The sequence below is a fragment of the Cervus canadensis genome, chromosome 4, assembly GCF_019320065.1.
Source record: "Cervus canadensis isolate Bull #8, Minnesota chromosome 4, ASM1932006v1, whole genome shotgun sequence".
Classification (NCBI taxonomy): Eukaryota; Metazoa; Chordata; class Mammalia; order Artiodactyla; family Cervidae; genus Cervus; species Cervus canadensis.
This window is the reverse complement of record NC_057389.1, coordinates 11,513,786-11,523,487: the sequence shown is the minus strand read 5'-3', so window position 1 is coordinate 11,523,487 and position 9,702 is coordinate 11,513,786. Positions and strand designations below refer to the sequence as shown.

The following is a 9,702-nucleotide window of genomic DNA, read 5'->3' as shown; positions in this document are numbered from 1 at the left end:
ACTTTTTAATAAATTATTTGCTGCTATTACTGTTTGCTATATACTACTATTTGGAGAACTTTAGTTTCTGTTTGTGATATTGTAATTTGGCTTTTTTTAAAAAGAGACTTCGAACATGAGAAAGAGCATATCAGAGTATTGAAAGAAAGCGCTTTGTAGACAAACAAGTCTTATTTTCATTTACTAGCTCCATGACACTATACAGTATAGAAATTATGAAATCCTCCAGTTATACATCTTGTTTTCTTACTTGTAAAAAGGGAACGTAAGGATAACTGCTATGGTCTGGTCACTCACCTGGAGCCAGATGTCTCGGAGTGTGAAGTCATATGGGCCTCAGGAAGCATCACTGCGAACAAAGCTAGTGGAGCTGACAGAATTCCAGCTGAGCTATTTCAAACCCTAAAAGATGATGCTATGGAAGTGCCTCACTCAGCATGCCAGCAAATTTGGAAAACTCAGCAATGGCCACAGGACTAGAAAAGGTCAATTTTTATTCCAATCTCAAAGAAGGCAATGCCAAGGAATGTTCAAACTACCACACAATTAATTGCACTCATTTCATATGCTAGCAAGATTATGCTCAAAATCCTTCAAGCTAGGCTTCAACAGTACATGAACCTAGAACTTCCCGATATACAAGCTAGATTTAAAAAGGCGTAGGAATCAGAGATCAAACTTCCAACATTCATTGGATCGTAGAAAAAGCAAGGGAGTTTCAGAAAAACATCTACTTCTGCTTCATTGACTATATTAAAGCCTTTGATTGTGTGGATCACAACAAACTATGGAAAATTCTTAAAGAGATGGGAATACCAGACCATCTCACCTGTATCCCAAGAAATCTGTATGTAGGTCGACAAGCAGCAGATAGAACCACACCTGGGACAACATTCTTGTTCAAAATTGGGAAAGGAGTATGATAAGGCTGTATACTGTCACCCTGCTTATTTAACATCAAGTGAAATGCTGGGCTGGATGAGTTACAGCTAGAATCCAGATTGCCAGGAGAAATACCAACAACCTCAGATATGCAGATAATACCACTCTAAATGGCAGAAAGAGATGAGGAACTAAATTGCCTCTTGATGAGGGAGAAAGAGGAGACTGAAAAAGCTGGCTTAAAACTCAGTACTCAAGAAATTAACATCATGGCATCTGGTCCTATCGCTTCATAGCAAATAGATAGGAAACAATGGAAACAGTGACAGACTTTATTTTCTTGGGCTCCAAAATCACCTTGGATGATGACTGCAGCCAAGAAATTAAAAGATGCTTGCTTCTTGGAAGAAAAGCTATGACAAACCTAGATAGTATTTTAAAAAGCAGAGACATCACTTTGCTGACAAGGTCTGTATAGCCAAAGCTATGGTTTTTCCAGTAGTCATGTATGGACATGAGAGTTGGACGATATAGAAAGCTGAGTGCTGAAGAATTGATGCTTTTGAACTGCAGTGTTGGAGAAGACTCTTGAGAGTCCCTTGGACTGCATGGAGATCAGATCAGTCAATCCTAAAAGACTGGCCACCTGATGCAAAGTATCCACTCATTGGAAAAAGGACCCTAATGCTGGGAAACATTGAACGGAAAATGAAAAGTGGTTAACAGAGCATGAGATGGTTCGATAGCATCAACAACTCAGTGAACTTAAGTTTCAGTAAACTCCGGGAGACAGTGAAGGGCAGGGAAGCCTGGCGCGCTGCAGGCCTTGGGCTCTCAAAGAGTTGGACACAACTTAGTGACTGAACAACAACAAAGCCTATAAGGTTTCATGTAACATATAGATTTGTGATGACAACAAAAGAAAAACAGATAAAAGTGAGACGAATTCATAAAATGAGCAATTAGATCAAGGAAGAGGTCATTTTATGGATACTTACCTTTAGAATTTAACTTAGATTATAGATAAAGGAATCAGAAGTTACAAAAGATAAAGGGAAAAATCTAAAACAAGTGCAAATAGATGCTCCCTAGACATTTGTTTATTCTCTCTATATATTCATTCATACATATTTTTCATATATGTGTGTGAAATCATATAGATCTCATTCATTCATATCAATTTCATTAATTTATACAGATTCTCCTTATAGATATATTCTCTGTAGAGATATTCTCAGAGAAACCTCCGTGACAAGGGAGATGATTTGAGCCGTAAACCTGGTCTACATTCCCAGTCTTGATTACTGGTAGTAAAGAAGATTTTTTTAATCTTTATTGTTATTTTGTATCTAGTTTGTTGTTTTGTATCTAGCTCCCAGTGACTTCTGGGAGAGACAGAGGTATGACTAAATTTCTTTGCAAGAACAAAGTGACCTAGTGTTCAAAGTACTTTTTGTTGTGGCCCTGACACAGTTTAAGTCCTTTGCTTGTCCACTTCTATCTTGCTTTATTTTTAAATCAAATGAAGCAATTTCTTGACCCTAGAATAAACTTCACTTCTTTCCTGCACCTATTCAAGGCCTTTTCATTTCACCACCATGTTACTATCTTACTTTACATATCACTTTTTCCTGCTATCTTTAAGGTGATGTTATTTATTAACATGTCAATCAGTTGTGATGTATCTGAAAAATCTGTTTCTCCTTTATTTCTTACCTTATTACTTATTATTATGTACATACATATTCATCTCATTTTAGTAATTACAAATTCATTAATGGCAATACCCAAGAATATATTTTTTTTTCCCTATCTTTTTGAGAGTTTTTTTTTCCTTTTATTTAATTAGTTTTTTTTTTTTTTTTTGAGAGTTTTTAATACAGTAAGCATTTGGTAAGTAGGTACTGGGTATTTTTTTAGTCAACTGTAAGTTGCAGTTTACTTGGGCTAGGGACTCAGTTGCTGAATCTTTGTGTTTGTTTTTTTCTTTTTCCCCATAAAGGGGCTTATGTGAGTTCAGTTAAGATTACTGGTATTCATTTTGAAAAATAAAAACATGAATTTCATACTAGTACCTGAAACAGCATTTTTGGTGTCATAATTATAAATCAATTTTCATTTTGTTTTGTAATCCCTATTCAAAGATAATATCTTATATGTACTTTTAAAGAAGTTTAACCACTATAACATGAGAACAGTGCTTCTTTAAATTCTCTAATTAAAATATATATTTATTTTAAGTTCTTATTTTTAAAATTTCTTTGAGTGCAAGCATGGGGAAAAAAAAACTAAACATGTCACTTAATAACATGAGAAAGGGAATGTTTGGTCAAGCAAAATTTTAAATCTTATCTTTAAACTTAGGAGGTTTAGAAAATTCAGATATGTTTGGAGGGAGTCCAGTGTCTAAATCTTGCTGTTGTCAATGAACGTTAATGTGTGTGGAATTATTCTTTCTTGCATGACCTTCAAAGATCCTCTTTACACATGCTTATCAATGCTTAAACATTTTATTTGCTTTTGTAATTTCATGGCTGCAGTCACCATCTGCAGTGATTTTGGAACCCAAGAAAGGAAAGTCTGTCACTGTTTCCACTGTTTCCACATCTATTTGCCATGAAGTGATGGGACCAGATGCCATGATCTTAGTTGTCTGAATGTTGAGTTTTAAGTCAGCTTCTTCACTCTCCTCTTTCACTTTCATCAAGAGGCTCTTCGGTTCCTCTTCACTTTCTGCCATAAGGGTGGTGTCATCTGCATATCTGAGGTTATTGATATTTCTCCCAGCAATCTTGATTCCGGCTGTGCTTCATCCAGCCCAGTGCTTCTTATGATGAACTCTGCATGTAAGTTAAATAAGCAGGGTGACAATATACAGCCTTGGCGTACTCCTTTCCCTGTTTGGAACCAGTCTGTTCCACATCCAGTTCTAACTATTGATTCCTGACCTGCATATGGATTTCTCAAGAGGCAGGTCAGGTGGTCTGCTGTTCCCATCTCTTTAAGAGTTTTCCAGAGTTTGTTGTAGTCCACTCAACCAAAGGCTTTGGCATGGTCAATGTACATATGACCAAGTGTAGAGAAATAAATCTGGGAACCCTCAATGTATTAGCACTATGAACTTGGTAATAGAACTTCTACTAGTGACATGATAGAATAACAGCAGACAGATTTACCTTCCCACTTTAAACAACTTTAAAATAAATAGTGAAAATACAAAATAGCTTCTTTCAAATATTAGTTATTGTTGCTTAGTTGCTAAATTATGTCCAACTCTTTGTGACCCCATGGACTGCAGCATGCCAGACTTCTCTGTCCTTCAATATCTCCCAGAGTTTGCTCAAATTCATGTTCATTGAGTCAATTATTAGACAATCCTACAATTAACCTTAAGAGAAAATATGTTAAGAGTGGTCAACCAGTCTGTATCATATTTAATTACACAAAGTACATCTTATGTGAATTTTTAATTCATGTTTTTATAACCTAGCGTAAGAAATGACTTAGTAGTTCTATCTTTTAGATGAAATATGCAAAAACAGGAAACATGGATGAGTACTTCAAGAGGAACTTAGGTTCTTGATTTCAAGAACTCAAAAAGGAGGTTTTCAGGAAAGATTATGTGGACTATACCTACATTGAAACATCATTTCAAGTGCCTCAAACTGTTACAGTCATTTCATTGTATAAAAGTATTAGGAATTATCAGGAGAGATAAGCAGAACCAGCTTGCAAATGACTCTGCCTTCTCAATATAAAGGTTTAAATCTAACTTTCCACCCCATGACCTTCTCTCTGTTCTGTGTAAGTTGCCCTTGTAGGTAGGTGAGACAATCTTATGTAGTCAGCACCTGAACTCATGCCTGGGTTTCTAAATTCCCACATTTTGTTCACAACCACGTCTTGCTCAATGTTCACATCGGTAGACATGTTGAATAAAAATATTGCATAGGTTCTACCCAAGCGAACCTAGGGAAGGGCAAGATCTCTAGTACTAACTAAATTCCAGCCACAAAAGAATATGGAGATAAACACAAAGAGGAATGAGCCCACAGAAAATGGTGATCACCATAATAGGCACCATGTATGTGTGTTAAAGAAATCCAAGTAGATATCCCTGCTTGAAATTGTCACTTAAAATTGTTTCCATATGACAAAATATCCAGTACAGCACCTTCCTAGTTTCATAAGTTATTAAGTTGCACAAACAGAATAGCATTTAAACATTACACATTATTCTGTCCATATATGTCATGTATGGATATGAGAGATTATAAAGAAGGCTGAGCACCAAAGAATTGATGCTGTTGAACTGTGGTGTTGGAGAAGACTCTTGAGAGTCCCTTGGACTGCAAGGAGATCAAACCTGTCCATCCTAAAGGAGATCAGTCCTGGGTGTTCATTGGAAGGACTGATGCTGAAGCTGAAACTCCAAGACTTTGGCCACCTGATGCGAAGAGTTGACTCATTGGAAAAGACCCTGATGCTGGGAGGGATTGAAGGCAGGAAGAGAAGGGGATGACAGAGGATGAGAAGGCTGGATGGCATCACCAACTCAATGAACATGAGTTTGAGTAAACTCTGGGAATTGGTGATGGATAGGGAGGCCTGGTGTGCAGCAATTCATGGGGTCCCAAAGAGTCGGACACGACTGAGCGACTGAACTAAACTGTTATTCTGCCAGGTACCCTTAGCTAAAAGATATTGAGGACGTGTGAACAGGCAGCAAACACAGTGGAAAATTTTGTATTTAACACTTCTCTAAATGACAACTCTATCGCTGCTACTTAAAAGACATTTTTTAATGATTTGTGAATTTTTAAAACAATCTCAGATTAATAGTACTAGAAGTGATATAGATCCTGCTAATATACTTGGAATATTAAAAAAGAAAACCATTTTTCCAAAGGAAACAAGATATTTTGATAGTTTCACAACTGTTTATTGAAGAGATTTCAACTGAAGGTCTCCTGTGATCCCACTTGTTTTTTCTAGCCTCTCCACTTTTAACAAATATACTTGTTCAAATATCCACCTAGATAATTTTCCATTCTCACTTCCAAGACCTTTGCCAAACCAGATAATATGCTTGGAAACACCTACTTTCTCTTTCTAGGACGCCATTTCTTTTTTATCAGACATACCCTAAAATTTCATCATCGTTCTGGAAATTTGCTAGTTTAGTCAAGAGAAAAGACACCAGGTATCCTGAAATCAGTCTCTCTGAAGGAAGATTTTACACAACGATCCCCTGGGCACTTCATCTAAATTACAGTCAGCCCTCTGCCCACAGTTCTGCATCTAAGGATTCAACCAAGGGTAGGTGGAATGGGGTTGGTTGGATCCAAGGATGCAAAAGCCACAGTTGTGGAGGGCTGACTATACTATGCCATCTTATATAAGGCCCTTGAGCACCTTTGAAATTTGGTACCCATGGGTTTCCTGGCACCAATTCTGTGTGAACACTGAATCATGATGATATGTGATTTTCAGGTCCTACTCTCTGACATGTACCTTGGCATAAAGCTTACTTATTCTTACTGTTTCTGTTTTATCACATTTTATACTTTTTAAATGTGTTTTATTTGTTTGTATGTATGGTTTCTTCCTTAGATTTATTACATAATGCTCAAAATCTTTCAAGACAGGCTTCAGTAGTAAGTGAACCGAAAAATTCCAGATGTATAAACTCAATTTAGAAAAGGCAGAGGAACCAGAGATCAAATTGCCAACTTTCGCTGGATCACAGAAATAACAAGGGAATCCCAGAAAAACAACTACTTCTGCTTCATTGACTATGCTCAAACATTTGACTGTGGATCACAACAAACTGTGGAAAATTCTTAAAGAAATGGGAATACCAGACACCCTTCCTGCCTTCTGAGAAACCTGTATGCAGGTCAAGAAGCAGTAGTTAGCATGAACATGAAACAGCTGATGGGATCAAATTGGGAAAGGAGTTTGTCAAGGCTGTATATTGTCACCCTGTTTACTTGATTTATATGAAGAGTAGAAATCCTGGGCTGAATGAATGACAAGCTAGAATACAGACTGCCAGGGGAAATATCAATAACCTCAGATATGCAGATAATACCACTCTAATGGCAGAAAGAGATGAGGAACTAAAGAGCCTCTTGATGAAGTTGAAAGAGGAGAGTGAAAAAGTTGGTTTAAAACTCAGCATTCAAAAAACAAGGGGATCATAGCATCCAGGCCCATCACTTCATGACAAATAGAAGGGGAAAAAGTGGAAACAGTGACAGACTTTATTTTCTTGAGCTCCAAAATCACTGCAGATGGTGACTGCAGCCACAAAATTAAAAGACACTTGCTCCTTGGAAGAGAAGCTAAGTTAACCTTGGAAGAAAAGCTATGTTAAACCCAGACAGTGCTTTAAAAAGTAGAGACATCACTTTGCCAACAAAGGTCCATCTAGTCAAAACTATGGCTTTTCCTGCAGTCATGTATGGATGTGAGAGAGTGGCCATAAAGAAGGCTGAGCACCAAAGAACCTACCCTTTCAGACTCACTGAAAAATGAGTTATGTGAAGAGTAGAAATGCTGGGCTGGGATTTCTTCTGGGAAAGATTGAAGGCAGGAGGAGAAGGAGATGACAGAGGATGAGATGGCTGGATGGCATCACCAACTCGATGGACATGAGTTTGGGTAAACTCTGGGAGTTGGTGATGGACAGGGATGCCTGGAGTGCTGTAGTCCATGGGGTCACAAAGAGTTGGACATGACTGAGCGACTTTACTGATGGACTGATGCTGAAACTGAAGCTCCAATACTTTGGCCACCCTATGTGAAGAGCTGACTCATGGGAAAAGACCCTGATGCGGGAAAGATTAAAGGCAGGAGAAGGGGACAACAGAGGATGAGATGGTTGGATGGCATCACTGACTCAATGGACATGAGTGTGAGCAAACTCAGGGAGATTGTGATGGACAGACAAGCCTGACATACTGCCGTCCATGGGTTGCAAAAAGAAGAACAACAATTATGTATCATATCTTCTTTAGATTTATTGGATTACTAGAAGCCGGAGTCTTATGTATAACTCAAGAAAAGTCTGTTTCTCTCTAGTCCTCACAAAGATGCTCATGAAATGTCTTTTGACATTGGAAAAAAAATGATCAATATTCTACACTGTTTGAGATTGTTATTAAACCTCCAGGGAGGCAACAGATGCTCTCAGAGAAAAAGGTTTTCATGCAATTTCTCCATACATTTTAAAAGAATTTAAAAAAAAAAATAGTCTGTTGCCCAAAGTAAGCAAGTTTCTATTGCCCCACAATGTATAATTTCAGAATCTTAGAAGTTACTTTCTATGTCCTTTTTCTGATGGGTTGATTTAAAAATATAACCATTGCTGTCACTTATTATTGGTTAAATTGTTGAATTTAAAGATTGTATCCATAATCCCATGTGGAATATCTGTCTTTTAAAATTGAAACTTGAGGCATTTTACTTGTCTTGTTTGTTCTTCTTTTGGTAGAGAATGAGGACTGGTTGCTACAGCAACCAATTTATTCTCCCAGAGCATTTGTACTTTCATCAGATGCTCACTCTGACAGTGAGTTCTGCCTTCTGAATGTCTTTTACAACCATGGCTAATTACAAAACCTGTAACAATTCCATTCAGCTGCCCTAAAGGTTAATACAAAACTTGTAGTACTGAAGAAAATGTGGATTGCCAAAACAATTCTGAGGGAGAACAGAGGAAAACAAGTAATTACATTTTGAAATCTATAGTCAAAAATATGAAACTTTAAATTATCTGTAGCAGTTGTGGTTTATGAAATACCTTTGGGGAATGAGAAGAAAAAAAAAAAGAACACATATCAGTTTTCTCTGCCTTCATTTTTCTCTACTCTTGGACCAAGGTTCTTCACAAATATTCAGAAGTAAAATATTATAATTGGTTTTAAATTACTTGGCTTTTCAACTAGAGAATTTAACTCTTGAATCAGGGAAGAAGTTACAATCACAACATTTGAATCTACAGCATGAACTAGGTTTTTATCTCTGACTATTAACTTCCTAAAAACATTATGTGTGCTAAAGCTGCAGCATATACTTATTAAAAATAAACCTGAATATTTAATGCTTTTGTTATTTTTAAAGACTCAGTTTTTACAAAGAGCAAAAAAGTAGAATATGTTGAACCTAAAAAAGACCTTTCGAAAAATAAATAGAGCGGATTTTTTTTTAATCAGCAAAAGAGGAAACTGAAGTTGAAAATTTCTTAAAAACTAGAGTAGAAACTATAGTAAAGAACTATAGCATGGGAGTGAAGAGAGAAGCAAATAGAGAAAAGTCCAGGAGACAACAATATTCAATTTCTCCCTCAACACTTCCACTGACAGCTCCTCCAGGAGCAGTGCTTCTGCTTTGTCTTACGGCCATTCAATACCAAACTCCACATACTTATTTCAGCACTCCTGAGCATCTGTAAGCTCTACATCCACCAGGCTGTGGTGTAAACAAAACAAACCAAAAGTACTCTTCCCCAAATCAAGAATGATCCTTTAATCAACAAGTTCCAAGGGCTTGCTTCCCACAGGTCATTTTTAAAGAAATTCCAGTCTTTTGCTATAATTTCACCCTTCAGTATTCATAAAACCTGCAGAAAAATTTATGAGTTCACTTTTTTATTACCTTTATCATGTGCCAGTACAACACAGAACTACTCCTTAAGGGCAGGTGCAGTAATTTGTAATGTCTCAACCTATTTGCCTTCCAGTTTTCTGTTGTTTAGACTACAGGTAAAAAATTGGAACCTAAGTAGTATTTTACATGTAACAATGCACTCCGCAG

General features: G+C 37.0%; 1 long non-coding RNA gene across 1 annotated transcript; it reads left to right on the top strand.

Annotated features, from left to right (window-relative positions):
- The first annotated feature begins 530 nt into the window (after positions 1 to 530).
- On the top strand, positions 531 to 6,694 carry LOC122441033. The gene is made up of 3 exons (XR_006269179.1): positions 531 to 611; positions 5,489 to 5,493; positions 6,545 to 6,694. It is a non-coding gene; the product is annotated as an uncharacterized LOC122441033 (long non-coding RNA).
- Positions 6,695 to 9,702: the final 3,008 nt, after the last annotated feature.